This window comes from Colossoma macropomum, unplaced genomic scaffold (genome assembly GCF_904425465.1).
Source record: "Colossoma macropomum unplaced genomic scaffold, Colossoma_macropomum, whole genome shotgun sequence".
NCBI lineage: Eukaryota > Metazoa > Chordata > Actinopteri > Characiformes > Serrasalmidae > Colossoma > Colossoma macropomum.
In genome coordinates this window covers 10626859-10644033 of record NW_023494792.1, presented here as the reverse complement: position 1 = coordinate 10644033, position 17175 = coordinate 10626859, and positions in this window count along the sequence as shown.

Below are 17175 nucleotides of genomic sequence, written 5' to 3'. Positions count from 1 at the left end.
ATTAGACAGTACAGGCTGTGGCATACAAACCTATGAGTTTTGTTAGCTTTGATTGCCTGCAAATAAATGATGAATGAACCACTGTAGCTGAACAACAGTGAGCTGTGAACACCTGAGCAGCAACTAGGAGAGAATGAAGTGCTGAAGATGGTTGATTTTCATGCAATGAATGGGAGATTTTTTTTTCCTTTACTGGACTAGCAGCAGCCTGTTTCCAAGTTTTATGAATACAGGTAAGGTAATTTCAAGCAGTTTATATGAACACTTCATAACACTTCACTTCAATTTGATTGTTTGGCCATTTAGCAGTAAAAAAGCAAGATTTTGTGTGTGTATAAATATGTGTATATATATATATATATATATATATGTATATATATATATATATATATATATATATACGGAATTCTGGCCTTGCTATTTTTTAAAGACCATGCAATGCATAATGCAAAGCTTCTATACCAATTAGAGGAATATCCTAGATACATTCAGGAACCTTCAATGACAGTGCACTACAGACTACCTTTGTTTTCACCATCCAGGGACTGAATTCACAGTGAAACCTCCATGTTGGAGATGCAATAAACACCCGTAACAGCACAGCGAGCCATCAAGTGTAAGTTTTATTTACATCTATCTAGACATATTTCACAGCAGAAGCATCAGAGGAAACAGGCACCATATTGGAGGGTGGCAGAAACATTATGAGCATTCTTGCAGTGATCCAGTAGTGAGGCTGATTGTATCTCTTTCATTTCCTCCACACAGTGCTGTGAAACCGCAGCTCTATGGACTAGTCTTGAGCACTGTTATGATAACCTTGGAGCTAGATGGAGAAAAATCATTTACTTTTCATAAGGATGTGTGCCTTTAGTTCTGTCTCAGAGTCTGGACGAAGTAAAATGCATTCAAGTACTTTTTATCCCCTCTGTATTCTATTGTTTTGACTAATGATGCAAACAAGTTGTCTTGTCATGTTGTGCATGTTAGGGAGTTTGAATTATTCATGCTGTTTTTACCTGTTCATCCAGTGGGAAAAGACAGAGGGGCTTGAAAAATATTAGAATGTTTTTGTCTCTCCTTGAAGTTGTTGGACTATGTAAACATGGGCTGAGGGGTAAAAATCCTCTTCAGGCTTCAGTGATTGGAAGGTCAGGGCACAAAGTGATGACAAGAAGAAAGTGATGAAAAACAGTCCAAATTTAGAGGCAAAGAGAATTTACTCTCACTGTTTTTTGAGATCTCACATACGCTACTTCATATACACAAAATGTGTGTAATCACTTGTATATATTAACGATTTTTTATTTTTTTAACATAGTAAAAACTTATAGAACAGTATCCACTACTCACTGACCTGGCCGGACATTGTAGACCAACAAAGACATTAAATATTCAGTTTATACGTTTGCCAACAAGCATTAATTAACAGACTGCACTTACAATTACATTCCAAAGTGCTCTTCTCCATACATTCATAGCAGAGAGCAAAGTGAGGATCTTTAACTGGTCTGTCATTTCTTAGGTCTGTTTGACTAGAGTCAGCTGCTTGTAGAAAATGTAACAGTTCAGATTTGTGCTCACTCATATATCACATTTCAGTAGGAGCAGCTGAAGCATTTGCATGTCAGGTTTCATTTACCTCACCAGTACGTCTTCTCCCATTATACTGTTACTGTCGCAGAAATGTCCAGAATCTGATATTCAAGTATTTCAATGCTAAGCTGAAAATATACAGCTCTTGCTGATCGCCCAGTTGAAACCGGCACTGAAAGAAGCTTATGTTACTCACATGTCTCTAAGAGAACAATGTTAATTACATGTGATGCATTCAAAACATACATTTCTTGTCTATTTACATAGTGGCCCCAAAAAGTATTTATACATTTGTGCCATACTGCAAAGTGTATTTACGTACATTGTGTTGGGAAACACAAAGTCAAACCAAGTAGTGTTTATTTTAAACATACAACTACAAAGCTGACATTTAGCCCAACATTTGGCAAATTGACCAACACTGACATTATTGTATGGAAAAACAGGGGCAGACTTTGACATTTCCACCTCTGTTCTACAGTATCCTTAGTGTAGTCTAGTTGGAATTCTTCTGGAAGAGTCCACTATCCATTTTATGTTATGATAAAAATGTTTTTTCTCTGAAACATTTGTCATTTTTGTGAAGTAAACTAAAGAAGGTCATTAAAGTTTGCCGATAGTTAAAGCATCCGAATAGTTTTTGGGTCCACTGTATTAAACTGTTAAAAATGAGAGGTCAGCTCAACTCAAAGTGTAGTAACTGATTGCATGTCTTTTCTTGAGTTGACTCAACTTTAAGACACAAGAGTTCACACAACTCAAACTTCTTAGTCAAGTCAAAAGTTCTCTTAATTTTTAGTTCTGCATCTCAGTTAGGTAAATAAAATAAACTTGTTTTTTCATACTTAACCTCCCCACTAGCCAGGACTCTTATCATCACATAATCCTGCTAGACATTTGTTACAGATTGTGATGGCTTTGCTGAGGCTCAAACTCACAACCTCCTGTTGGGATGATGGCTTAGTCCACTGCACCACTCAGGAACACATGAAGCAACTCAGATTTTATGTCTACAAATGTTTAATACAATGGAGGACATATTCATTGTTTTAACTTTAAAGCATGGCATTGTCCCATGTGGCCCAACTGTCTAATAATTCATCCCGACATCAGGAGATTGTGAGTTTGAATCCCAGCAATATCATAGCTGTCCATGTCTGGAAGCCCAAGACGAAAATATGCCAGAGGGGACTGTGTGATAGAAGGACTACCAGCTAGAGGGGGAATTGAGTAAAGCAATGCAAATTCAGTTTTGTTTATCAAACTAAAGTGCAGACCTAGAAACAGCAGCTGGGAGAACTTTTGACTCAACTAAGAAGTTTGAGATGGGTGAACTCTGGTGTCCTCAAGTTGAGTCAACTCAAGAAAAGTCATGTAATCAGTTACTATTTCATTCTAAGTTGAGCAGACCTCTCATTTTCTACAGTGTATCCATACCTGTCCTTGCATGTATATGCACCTATGATGTTTACTGTGAGGCTATTTCTTCCTGAAAAGGCTGTTGGGTTTTGTGTACTTTCTGGTTGGTACAGATTTGTGTGGGTTTTACATAGTAACTTAGAAATAAAGTGATTTGTAGTTGTAAATCCCATTACAGTTTGATAGATTTATCTAGATTTACTAGATTTACGTGATTTGTAATGGATTACCTCTTTAGTATCTACTCCAACACTGTGGCTTTGAGGGTAAAGCTAAAATACAGAAGGCCTTTCTAACATGTTAGACAAATGTGGTTCAAGCAGCATATGCAGACAGCAAGAGCTGCAATAATGCATGTTTGTCTTTGCTGTACTCTGGCCACTTGTTTCTGCCACCCTGATCGAACTTCATGCTTCATTATGAGCACTTTCAGAGAGCGCTTGTGATTTACTCCAAAACAGAGACAAGAGACTTGTAGACTTTTTTTCATTATATAAAGAGCTTCAGCTTTGAGTCTTAAGGCCTGCATGTTTATGTCTGGGTGTTCACCAAGCGACCATTGTCTTCTATTTCTGAAGCAAATCCATGAGATTATGACAGTGAAATATTCCATGGAGAAGCCAGTTTGAGAGTGAATACGGAACTGAATACTGAAGGGAGGTTATGCCACATACAGTACGTATTGTTTCCTTCCTTCCCCTCTCCATAGCAGAGGATTAAGCAATGCCTTTAACTGGATGCCAGGCTCTCTGCAAACAAACCATTCATAAACGGAAAAAGCAATCAGGCAAAAATGGTTAGCGCACAATAGGAAGAGAGTACATGTCTGGAGACACGGAAAAGTCATTTCAGTTTGCTTGTTGGAGCACACAAGGACATGAATATTCATTGTCCCAAATTTTAAGCCCTGTGTTTTATTTATTTGTCTAAATTGTCAGTCTTGTTCATGCTACAACAAATAGAAACAGTCAAGCTCTAACTCAAAGAGGCAGATGCATTTACGAATTAAACGGAGTTTGTGGGGAGAATTGGGTTCGGAAGGTTCATTCATGGAATGTTGATCCTAAGCTCTACAAACCTGATCCTGTGAGAAAATTGTTTCAATTGAGAAATATCAGTATAAGTGTGTTGTAGTCTCAACACGTTTTCAGATATGAAACTGCTGGTCTTGATAATCCATATGCAAATTTCTAATAAGCACTTTTTGCAAGACTATTCTTGAGGTTGGTGTGATACAAATGGTCAACACAATCAAAATAAAGAACATTAGAGTCACTGAGTTGAATCATATTTTTAGGCACATTTTGGGCTTGTGTTTGAGACATGTACTGGAAGAATCTGCAAACATTTATTTGTCCAGTGCATATACTATGGTATGCAAAAGTTGAACAGCCCTGGGCAAATGACATGTTTTGTTAATGTGAAGATAAGTTAACACATCCTCTACAGAGAACAAACTTACATATGGTATTTTTATGCAGGTTTTAGACCACAATTTCTATGTATTTGCTAAAATCAGCAAATATGAAGAAGTGTGTTGTCTGTAGCAGATATGACTTACACACTTACAAAATGATGGTTCTTCAAGTGTTCTTTAGTAAAGAAAATGGTTCTATATAAAACCATGAACACTCAAAGAACTTTCTGCATGATTAAAGCTTCTTTGCATTGTGAAATGTTTCTTCAGATTGATGGATAATGTGCTGTATATGGTTCTATATAGATCCTTGTAGAAAATGGTTCTATAAAGCACCACTATTAATCATGCAAGGGGTTCTTTGAGCGTTCATGGTTCTATACAGAACCACTTTCTCTACTAAAGAAACATCATTGTAGAATCATCATTTTCAAATGTGTATATTGAAAACAACAAGTTTCTTAGATGACGAACAAGAAATTTTGGTAACACTTTATTATGGGTGGTCCTTTGTAGATGATTAATAAACTCTTAACATATTATCAGTAATACATCGACAACATAACAGTGAAGTAATAGTAGTGAAGTATCTAAATACACTGAGGTAAATATCTTAAAATTGTATTGTTGATACATTACTTACATTAAGTAGATGTGTTGTTAATATGTTACTTCCATTACACAAGACCTAACCTTACCCAAAACCTACCCTAACCCTGGCCCTAATCCTAACCCTAACCTTAATCTTAACCCAAAACCTGATCCTAACCCTCATATGTTTTTGATATGTTACTGAGAGTTCGTTGAGTGTTTGTTTCATTTAAAAAGGACCACTCAAAATAAAGTGCCACTGAAATTTCTTAAATAAACTTTTTTTTTTGCATAAACTTTGAGCAGCAGTTTAGAGAGTAAGAGCTTATTCTCTTCTAGGCAGCCTCTGGCACAATTAATACCAAATATCACTAAATAGGAAGTGAGAGGGAGAGATACTGAACCAATTAAAATGACAATTAGGCCTGGTTAGTCTGTAATTTAAAAGCACTTAACAGACATTTTTACTGTGGAATGTATAAAACAGATGAAAATTGCTCCTAAGAATGAATTCATGGATCAATGGGTGCAATATTTTCCTTTTTAGGAGAAAAAGAAGTGAAAAAATGCTGCCTGAATAATAAATCTTCCAAAACATTGTTTGTAACCCTTTTGTATTCCTCACTTCTATAACTTAAGAATAAGTTTGCACTGTTTTCTATGAAATGACTGAATAACAAACTTTAAGATATACTATGCTTGGAAAATTAAGAAGTTAAGCTTATAGGGTTATGATTATTACTAAAATCATTTTTTTTTATAATTCAGCTATGAATTATTCAGTCATGAATTGGTTGCACTGAGAGCAAGCAATAGATATGGGTTTTTAGAGTTTAAAGGGTTAACTAAGCCATTAAAACACACCCAGCAAACATATTTGTAAAGAAAATTATTGTGGCAACTTAAGAGAATAATCAAATGGATTTCATCATTTGTTTTAGTTGGAGCATTTTCAATCATATTATTAGTTTGTTCACATTGTTCATCTCGTTAACATCCAATTTATCAGGCCTGGCTTCTTTCTTATCTTGCCACTCTACACTGTTCAAGAGAAGAGCTGCGTCCAAAGTGTTTCTGAAATTTAATAAATGTCAATCTCACTGACAAGCAAAATTATGCCTCAGTGAGGCACGCCAATTACACAGCCGTTCATACTCCGTTAAACCTCTGTCACACTGGAATGTCAATAAGTGTTGCAGGACGTTCTATTGCTGAAACAGGCACAAGTGGATAAATGTATAATAGTATTTCCGATCACATAGATTCAGTAGTGACTTTTGTCAATATTTCAAAAGTGAATTGTTTAGATTTAAGTTTTACCTGTAGAACTTCTGGAGTCTATACTATTTTCATTTCAGAAAAAGTCTTCTATTATATAATACTAATATAGTATTTGCCATGCCAATGAAGTAAAAAAATGACAATCAGTAGCAAACTATTAGAGACATGAATTGTAAAGGGTAAAATACATGGCTCTTTCATACTGACTCAGTTATAGAATCTCATGTTTAATGTGAATGTTCTCCTTTTTTTCTAGACACACTGGCCAGACACTGTAAAATCTATTTAAAGTTGTACTTTTTCAGCATGTGTTGTATGTAGTTTAGTACAGTCCTCTTCTACTGAAGCACAAGAACTTTATGATGCAACGTGTGTGTGGTGAGTGTTCTTGAAAGAAGATGGTGAGGCATTTATGCCACTGACACAATATAGTGTCTTGGCCTTGAATTTCTTTTTCTGCTCAACCTAAATATACAGTACTGTGCAAAAAGCCAGAGATCACACTATTTTTTTTTTATTTTCCAGTCAAAACAGCTATTAAGTACAAGTTATTCATTTTCCAGAAGATATTTCTGCAATGATTAGAATGAATCCACTTGCATAAGGAAGGAGAAAGTTAAATAAGTGAATAAAAACAGGAGTTTCTAAAACTGGAATTTAAAAAATGCTTACAAAAACAGCACTCACAGCTTTGAAAGAGAGGAGAAAATCAAGCTCCACTCTTGCTTCAGATCTGAAGAATCCACAGGTGTTTCTGCTCATCATTCCACTGTAAAGACAACTCAACACTATGAGTCTGAAAGGATGTGTAGCTGTCAAGAAGCTGTTACTGAGAAAAGGGAAATAGAAGAAAATTTGCAAATCCAACAAAGAAGCTGCTGGTGTTCTCAGAATTGTGAACTGACCACCCCAGAGTCCAGCGCTCAACATTATTAACTGTGTTTAGAAATACTTAAATTGAAGCATAAAATGCAACTGACTTCTATGACTGAACTTTAGAGGTGTGGAAGAAATATTCCTACAGATTTCTTTACAAATCCTGTAATGAGTCTCTTGAAAAAAATGGAAGCTGTAATAAAGGCAGAGCATGGACGTGCTAAACACTAAGAAATTCATTATTGATTTTTAGTTGTTGAGGCTTATGTGTATTTTTGCACAATGAAATAGAATAACCATTTTTGGTTCTCTAAAGAACCATTTAATTGATCATATTTCTAAATGAGATATAAATGATTATGAGTAACCTTTTAGTTTAAAGAGCCTCCACATAACACAAACCCTTAAACCAGTATAGAACTTTTACACTGTGTGATGGTTCTTCAGGCCCTTACAAAGATCTGCACACTCTCAAATCTCTTTTTCTACTATTTCGAGAAAAAAGTCATAATATTTAAAGAAAAAAGTCATAGATTTACAACAATAAAGTGGCATTAATACAAGGAAAGATCGCAATATTTTGGTCAAAGCCTTTGCAAAGGGAAGGCAGCACCTCCTCATGTTAAAATGAGGGGCATTGAGTTGGGGGAGTTATACTTTCATATCGATTTCACCCATAAAGAAATACTCAGTCTCCCTGTCTCTCCTGGCACATCAGCACCAGCCTGATATAGTATAAGAAATGGCTGAAACAGCTGAGCAGGAAACTGTGTTTATTTAGAATAAAGAGCCAGACAGACTTGGAGGAAACTGTCTGTCTGTCTTATTGAAGGAGAATCGCAGGCAGGGTCGTCTACATGGCTACCAGTGGCTACATCTCCGTGCCATTCAAAGAGGGCATGAAGTTCCACAGACAGTGAGAATGATAAGCAAAATGATTGATCCACAAGGAGACAGGAGTGTGTGGAACTCCGGCGCCTGTACAGCAACCCGAGACCCCAACGCGTTATGGCAGCCCTCTTACAGTTAGCCCACTTTATCCTTGAAGTATTACAACTTTATTCTTGAAATACTACAACTTTTTTCTCGAAATATTACGACTTTATTCTCGAAGTCTACTATTTTTATTTTTATTAACAGTGGCCCTAAAACACTGTCATACTTTTTCAGACAGGTCTCTTAGGACACTAAAAGTCATTCTTCTGTTGCTTTGCTACATGTTAAATCTAAAGTGTCAAAAATATTGCTAAATAGTTCATAGAATGACTGAAATGATCTAAGTTTCTGATCCAAGTTACTGTTGCTAGTTTGGAGAACTTTCACCAGCTTTTGTTAAAATATTGAAACTCTTTATACGTCTGGAATTTACATCATATTCATAGAGAGTGGAAAAGAAATCATCATGAATACTGCAAGCTTACACAATTGATCTGCTCTACAGATTCAGCCTGGTACTTACAGAAACATTTGTGCATGTATGCATGTTCTCATTGCTTAATCAATGAGAAGGGACAGCATATGCTACTGCCAGTACTTACACCCCAACACATACACACACACACACAACTTTCAACCATGCCATACACTCCTGCAGTATCAGGTAATACAACAACATCAATTGCCATAGCAGAAGCTTTGTTTTGTTATTGTTTCTTTTTCAAATTCTATACAGCTTCTTTTTCCAATATCAGTACCAACAGATCCACCCTTGTGTTTTGTCAGATCACGCTGGAACAGCTAAAGGATGACAGATGAAACGGCTGTCTCTTAGCAAAGTTCCAGACTGAATGCATGGAGGAAAATGAAATGAAACTTCATGAGTTTCAGGGTGATGATTCCAGACTATTCATTCTAGTAGATAAGTTTAATTGAATTAATCCTTAGAAGACAAGCTATGTTATTAAGCTATGTTATTAAAGTACAGTCACGTCTGCACTTCCGACTTTTGCATTTGTTTCAATGTCAAGCGATGACAAAAATGTGCTAAAGTGTGTCATGAGTCATAATAAAATATCTCCTCTTCTACACAAACACAAATGTGTTAAGAAATGATCCACACTTTTGACAGAATTTCTCTGTTGTCTTTCTTTGCCACATGTATGAAGTATGGGTGAGAAAAATTCATTCTTAACTACAGAGTTAAATATACTACACTGATTACACCTTTTGAAGCTTTGAACAGTAGAACAGGTTCTACAGTTATAATGGTTAAGTTGGTATAGCTGCCACAGAAAGACCTCTTATGTCTATATGTACTATCACATTATATGCTCTCCTATCCAAACCATCTCCAAAATAGTGACTTTACTTGAGAAGGCAAATCATTCTTTACTTTTAAGGTAATTTAATGTAATAAAATTATATAATAAAAGTAATTATAGATGATTCCTGTTTGTCTTCTTGACATAAAATGTTTACACAATGTAAGAGGAGCTGTTATCATATATAGATCAATCATATATGTAGATCAACCACTGGCCTTGAGTCCTCTGTTCTGACTATTCAGTCAAGTGCAGCTGAAACTGTACACTGAAGTATGGCATTCATTGTATTAAAAAAAATACACTGTGTGCACATGAGATGCTGTGTAGGACTGCACGTGTGAGCATAAGACAGTGTGTGCAGGTGAGTGCGGCAGAGTGAAGTCAAGGTTGATTTAGCACCAGTGGCTGTGGAGACAGTAGCCCTGCACCTTACTCTGAAAAGGCCAGCCCCTCCATATCATCCATCACCACTGTCATCTTCCAGCCAAACTGCCTCTCTCTCTGATATCTATTTCCCCCTACCATCTCTCTCTCTCTCTCCCTCTCTCCCTCTCATACACACATACACACGTAAAAACACATGCACACACAAATCCACAACCTCTCTCACTCTATCTCATGATGGATGATTCAGCCATTTTCAATTTTTACCTTTCAAAAACCAGCCCTTGGACAGTGAGGCGGAGCCTGGAGAGAACCAGCCTGTCACTCAAATCTTGTTCTATGAAGAGAGAAAGAGCTGTACAGTCTAGCATGGGACGTCCCGCTGTGGATGTTGTCTGTGTTGCCCGTAGCATGCACCCCCCTTGTCCCCCGCAGGACACATCACAGGAGGCAAAGCAAGTTTATTTATATACAGTTCAGTGTGCTTTAAATAAATAAAAGCAAAAAGAACATCAGGAAAAGGAAAAGAAAAACATTAAAAATAAAAAAACAAAATAGACAGTATTTCTTAAGTCCTGCCCTGCACACCAAGAGAGGAAATCACCTCCTGTAAGATATTAATCAATTCATGGGATAGCAGTGCTAACATTTAAACTCCAGTAAAGATCATTAAACAAGAGAACAGCAACAGTGCTGTGAAAAATTATTTGCCCCCACTGGATTTCTTATACTTTTGCTAATTTGTCACAATTAAATGTTTCAGATCATCCAACTAATTTTGATATAAGATAAAGACAACACAAATAAACACAAAATGCAGCTTTTAAATGATCAATCCATTTATTGAAGATAAAATGTATTTAAAATCAATTTTATCCATGTGAAAAAGTAATCAGCCCCCTAAACCTATTAACTGGTTGTGCCTAGGCAGTAACAACTGCAATCAAACATCTGTGAAAACTTGCAATGAGTCTTTTACATCACTGTGGAGGAATTCTGACCCACTCTTCTTTGCAGAATTATTTTAATTTGGCTACATTGGAGGGATTTTGATCATGAACTGCCTGGTTAAGGTCTTGTCATGGCATCTCAAATGGACTCAAGTCAGGACTTTGACTCGGCTGCTGCGAAACTTTAATTTTGTTTCTTTTGAGCCATTCAGAGGTGGACTTGCTTGTGTGCTTTGGATCATTGTCCTGATGCATAACCCAGCTGTGCTTGAGCTTTAGGTCACGAAGTGCCGGACAGACAGTCTCCTTCAGGATAGAGAGCAGATTTTATGGTTCCATCAGTTATGACAAGTTGTCCAGTTCCTGCATAAGCAAAGCAGCCCAGACTATCACACCACCACCACTATGTTTGACTGTTGGTATGATGTTCTTATGGTAGAATGCAGTGTTAGCCAGATGTAACAGGACCAACATCTTCCAAAAAGTTCCATCTTTGACTCATCAGTCCACAGAATGTTATCCCAAAAGTCTTGGGATGAACTAGATGTTTTTTTGGCAAATGCGAGATGAGCCTTTGTGCTCTTTTTGGTGGATGCCATTTCTACCCAGTGTCTTTCTTATTGTTGAATCGTGTACATTGACCTTAACTGAGGCAAGTGAGGCCAGCAGTTCTTTATATGTTTGTGTGGCTTCTTTGTGACCTCCTGGATGAGTCATTGATGCACTCTTGGTGACATTTTGGCAGGCAGGCCACTGCTAGCAAGGTTCACCACTGTTTCAAGTTTTCTCCATTTGTGGATAATGGCTCACACTGTGGTCCGCTAGAGTCGCAGAGCCTTGGCGATGGCTTTGTAACCCTTTCCACACTGGAAGATTTTAATGACTTTGTTTCGCATCTGTACTTGAATCTCTTTAGAACATGGCATCATGTGCTGTTTTTGAGACCTTCTATCCTGCTTCACATTGCCAGACTAGTTCTAATGAAGTGTTGTGATTTAACAGGTCTGACAGTAATTATGTCTGAGTATGGACAGCCAAATTGAACCCAGTAGTCAACTGTATTTGGTTAACTGGTTGATTTAGGGGCAATTACTTTTTCACATAGGGCCAGGCAGGGCTGAACAGCATTTTTCCTTTAATAAATAAAATCATCATTTAAAAATAGCATTTTGTGTTTACTTGGGTTATCATTAGATAGAATACAAGAAAATGTACGATGTGCACTCTTTAATGGTTTAAAAGTTGGCAGCAGGTGAAACTTTGAACTTTTTTAGTAGATGTGAAAATTCAATTAGGACTGGTTTAAAAGTGGTGATATACAGTAGATAGCACATACAGATATAGTAGCAGTCTGCCTAAGTGTAATTTAAATATTCCAAAGACTTTATTTCTCCATGGAGACTGTAAAAGTTTCATTTAATTCACTTTTCTTGCTTTTTAAAGGAATTATTATTACTGCAAAGTCACTTGTGTTTGCATTTAGTTATATAGGCTTCTGACAGAGATTAGCTGTCTAGAAAATCTTAATTTGAATGAAGGTAATAAGACAGTCAGATTTGTTGATATTCTCCTTCAAATGAAACTCTTTTGCAGCCTCAAAGTTACATGAGCCCTGCTTATTAATTTGGGAGCACATTAATTGCTTTTTAATCTATCTCGCAAATATTCAATTTAGAGTCTCTGTATTTGAGCATGACAGAAACTAATTGTGTTTTGTTCTTTTTAAGACCCATATGTTCCACACAGTTCACCTGTCTTCGCTAGCAGACAGACTGAGACGGCATAGCAGCGTGTACTGACAAGATTATGTACTAGAAAGGAAAAATCAACATTCAGTACGGATACAAATGCACAACGGGTTGTGAATCATTATTGAATTACATTCTCTAGATAAATGACACAGCAGAATGCTGGAACTCTCATCAAGTTTCACAAATCGCTCATGAAACACACACTTTGTAACGTCTTCTACAGTCTCCTGAGTTTTAGGTATTAACCCAGTAATAATAACCCAAAGTAATACATAATTATTTTGGATAACTAAAATAGTTAAAGTTAAAATGCAAAACAGTAAATGTGAGGCAAAATCTCATGAGTCCAGTGTAATTATTTTGGTTAAAATGATGGTAAGTACTAAAGACAGTATAAGTAAAATACACTGAAATGTCTAAAAGCTTCCAGCTATTAAATGAATAAAGGTCATAGTAAAATACCTAATTAATTGGAGTAACAAGATGGTAAACATAAGTATACACTTATATATAAGCATCACACTTAATTTCACTGTAATATTGCACATTTAAGCAGGAAAGTAAATCAAAAACACCCCCAATATGAGGCAGGTTATATGATGTAAAATGACAGCACACAATACAAATGTTAGAGACCCAGTAAAACCATAATCAGAATCACTGGTGTCTTTTACAGCCCATATTCAGTTCAGTTTATATACAGGTATATACTGTACAACAGTCTTTGTACTTTATTTGTGTGCAATCTTACATCATATAACTACTCTGTAACATGTACTGTGGACAGCCCATGCTCAATGCTTTGTATACGATGCTTGTCTTGTATTTAATGTACACTCAACTAAACATCTAATAAATTCACCTTAGTTTTTATGACCCCTAAACCTAATCCTAACACTAACTTTAACTCGAAACATAATCCTAACCATAAGCCCTGGTCCTAACCCAAACCCAAATCCTAACATTCTTGAGAATCTAGTTTCACCAGATAGTGTTAACAATCTGAACATCTACGGATTATGTGTTGTGGCCTTACCAAATAAAGTGGATCTAACGACTTTGTACTTTTTACCCAAAATAACTACACAGTACTGTGGAGTTGATACTACATACTTACCCACTTTATATCTAGAATCTGTTGGACAGTTATGTGTAATTTAGTTAGACTGCCTTGGAACTTGCTATCATCTTACTCAAGCAATTAGCTAATACTTTAGAGCTTGTACCTCAAACTCACCTGATTAATACCTAGAACCTAAGGAACTGTAAAAGAAAGCATTATCACATATTCAACACTTGTTTTGTAGCATTCGAGAACAACTTCTGTTCCAGTTCCTGGGAGAAGAATTGTATTCTTCCTGCACAGCAGTGACTGTGAATATGTTTTTTCTCTTCCAGTTCCTGCAGTTTGGGTGTTTCTAACAACACAAGCCTAAATTAGAATAAAGCAAGCAGGAGGAGAGCTTTGTTTCCAATACATTGTGTTGCAAAGCTGAATGCATTGCAACTGAATAGAGGCTGTGCCATAGCTGCAAACACACACACACATACACATGCTCACAAACCCATAGCTCGCATACAAGTGAGACAAAGAATAGTGAACACTTTTTTTGTTGAGCATGGAAGCCTAAATCATTGTGTTTTTAGAGTTAAATAGCATGTAAATAAACAAGTGCACACCTACTCAATTTTCAACTGACAAATCCTATGCAAACTCAAATATTAACCCTCTAAGTGAATAACAGCCATTTTGTAATGTATTTCAAATAAAGAAAGAAATATTATAAATAAGATCTCCTCCTTCATTTACATCTCCTAGACATGGAGAAGTTCTGTTTTAAATCAGTGTGAGACTTTAGCAATGTTCTTGTGTTTCTGAGAAAACTGAGATTTTCTCACTTTCATCAAAATATTCTCTCACAGATGTCGTAACTGTTTTGTGTCTGACTCATCTCACCCCTGTCTTAGCTGCATAATATTATCTTTAATATTATCAGAAAAATGTAAGCTCTCCTCATTTCCTTATGTAGCTCTCTTCTATGTCTCATAAATCTTTCACTAGTTTGTTGGCGTATAAAGAGACCTTGTGCATTTCTCCTTTGTCTCCAGACCTTCATACAATTAAACGCTTATTTTAATCTCCTCCATTCTTTTAATGAGGATTTAGAAGAAAGAATTCAGAAATGAGTGAACCTTCATTAATACAATGTTAAGAAATGTTTTATTTCTCCTGAGTCAAACTTAAAAAAGTAATTCTATTTCAGTCAAGGCATATCTAACAAATACTTACTGTCAGACGACTATATCACAAAACTTATCAAACTGAGAGTCTTGCCAGCAATCCATTCTGAGAATTTGGCTATGTTTAAATCTTAAGTCAAAAGAGTTATATATGTGCATGTGTACAAGCACACAAGCTTATTCACAGTGCAATTAGGATCTGTATGTGATTATTAAAAGGAGATGTGTGATGTGAATTTATGTCCCTCCATGTTTTTTCATGCTCAAAAAGTTTTTGTGAGATAAACTAAAGAAAAATCTAAAGGTTTTTGACTTTGTTAGAACAAGTTCATAAAAATTCAACTGCAGCACTGAATAATGGCTTTAATGAAAAGGACAGTCATGACATCTGAAAGTTATGGTACGTAAAGGAGAACAGTGCTAACACCACATTAATGCAAACAAGCTAGCACTTAATGTAAAACATTTGATCCACTGCTTATCAGAGACTCCATTTAAACCTGTTGGTACGTCTGTGTCAGGATTATACAACCCTGTTTCAGACAGAATGCAATGAGGTGCAAACTGTTGAAACTTTTCAAATTTGTATTGTGTTTGGAAAAATACATGCCCATTTTGAATTTGATGCCAGCAAGACTTTCAAAAAAGTTAGGATAGGGGCATGTTTACTACAGTGTTGCATCACCTCTTCTCTCAACAACACTCTGTAAGTGTTCGGGATTAATGTAGTTGTGAAAGTGAAATGTTTTCCCATTCTTGCTTTATATAGGATTTCAGCTGCTCAACAGTTCAGGGTCACCTTTGTTGTATTTTTTATTTAATAATGTGCCAAATGTTTCAGTGGTTGACAGGTCTGGACTGCAGGCAGGCCAGTTTAGCACCTGGACTCTTTTACTGTGGAGCTGTGCTGTTGTAATACATGCAGAATGTAGTTTGGCATTGTCTTGCTGAAATAAACAAGGCCTTCCCTGAAAAAGACGTCGTCTAGATGGCAGCATATGTTGCTCCAAAACCTGCATATATGTTCAGCGTTAATGGTCCCTTTACAGATGTGCAAGTCACCGATGACATGAGCACTAATGCACCTCTCATCTCATCACAGATGCTGGCTTTTGAACTGCATGTTGGAAACAACCAGATTGGTCCCTCTTTTTTTAGCCTTAAGATGTGGCGTCCATGATTTTCAAAAAGAATTTCAAATTTTGATTTGTTGGATCACAGGACACTTTTCCACTTTGTCTCAGTCTATTTCAAATTAGCTCAGGACCACTACAGAATTATATCTGTTTTTAATGCAGTGCCACCTGAGGGCCTGAAGATCACAACCTGTAAATAATGCTTTTTGACCTTGTCCCTTGCATACTTAGATTTCTTCAGATTCTCTGATGTACTGTAGATGATGAATTCCCAAGTTCTTTGCTACTTTATGTTGACAAATTGTTGCGCTATTTGCCTGCACAGGCTTTCACTGAGTGGTGAACCCCTCCATATCTTTACTCTCTGGGATGCTTATTTTTATACCTAATTTTTTACCCAGTTTTTTTTTCTTTATACAACTTAACCAGTCTTTTGTTGTCCCTGTCCCAACTTGTGTCCCAGCTGGCATCAAGTTCATAATGGGCATATATTTCACTCAGTTTCAACATTTGGCATGTTGTTTTTGTACTATTTTCAATTAAATATCAGGTTTAAATGATTTGCACATCATTGCATTCTGTCTTTATTTACATTTTGTAGGGTTGTACTTGAAGATTTATCAAGCTCATTTTTAATTTGCCTATAAATCACCATTTAAATCACCATTTCATCATTGTTTTCACATACAGTTCCTTTAGATAAAAAGATTAAAGCCATATATCTGGATACAAATTGTCCACATAAAAACTTAAATCACTTCAGGTGGTAGTCTGAGATTTATTTTAGCCAAATGTTACACAAGTATGAATACATCCCTCTCTCCAAGCCACATTTAACTACCATATTTGAACATTGTGTAACAAAGTTTCAAGGTGTCTAAGGCCTCTATGAAAAGCACATTTTGGTGTCCATCAATAAAACACATTGTTTGTGTTGCTGGTTTGTTGTAGGCGTGTTTGAGATCCAATATGAGCTGGAAACTTAAAAATGGCTTTTTTGATTGGTATCAAAATGTCTTTGTGAACATGGCCTAAGCAGAGATGCATCTGTCTACCAAATATAAATACAGATATCAGGATACAATCCATATAGAAGAAGAAATGACCAGGTGCAAAGCTACATTTGGCAGTACAGAAGACTCTGTGCGAGTGTTAATTCCACTGGCGTGCCACCGCTGCACACTCCCACAGTGGCCACCAGTACCATCTGCTGTTTGGATAACCTCTAACCTCCTTTCTACCCAAGGGTCCACACTCAGTTCCACAGCA